The sequence below is a fragment of the Priapulus caudatus genome, unplaced genomic scaffold (genome assembly GCF_000485595.1).
Source record: "Priapulus caudatus unplaced genomic scaffold, Priapulus_caudatus-5.0.1 Scaffold3047, whole genome shotgun sequence".
NCBI classification, from domain to species: Eukaryota; Metazoa; Priapulida; class Priapulimorpha; order Priapulimorphida; family Priapulidae; genus Priapulus; species Priapulus caudatus.
The window spans coordinates 22,709-23,102 of NW_014580108.1; positions in this window are offsets into that span (position 1 = coordinate 22,709).

The following is a 394-nucleotide window of genomic DNA, read 5'->3' on the forward strand; positions in this document are numbered from 1 at the left end:
TCTCTCTCTCTCTCTCTCTCTCTCTCTCTCTCTCTCTCTTTCTCGCGCGCTCTCTCTCTCTCTATCGCTATCTCTCGCTCTCTATCTCTCTCTCTCTCTTGCTCTCTATCTATCTTTATCTCTCGCTCTCTTGCTCTCTCGCTTTCTCTCTCTCTCTTCCTCTGTCGCGCACGTTCTACCACAATCTTGACTAACATTTGACTCGCATACATGCACGCGCGTGCACGCACGAACAGACGCACGCACGGAACATGCACAGGTACAGCGACGCACACACAGATAGCTATACTAGACACACGCGGAGATAGGGGCGGACGTACACACACACACACACACACACACACACACACACACACACACACACACACACACACACACACACACACACACACAC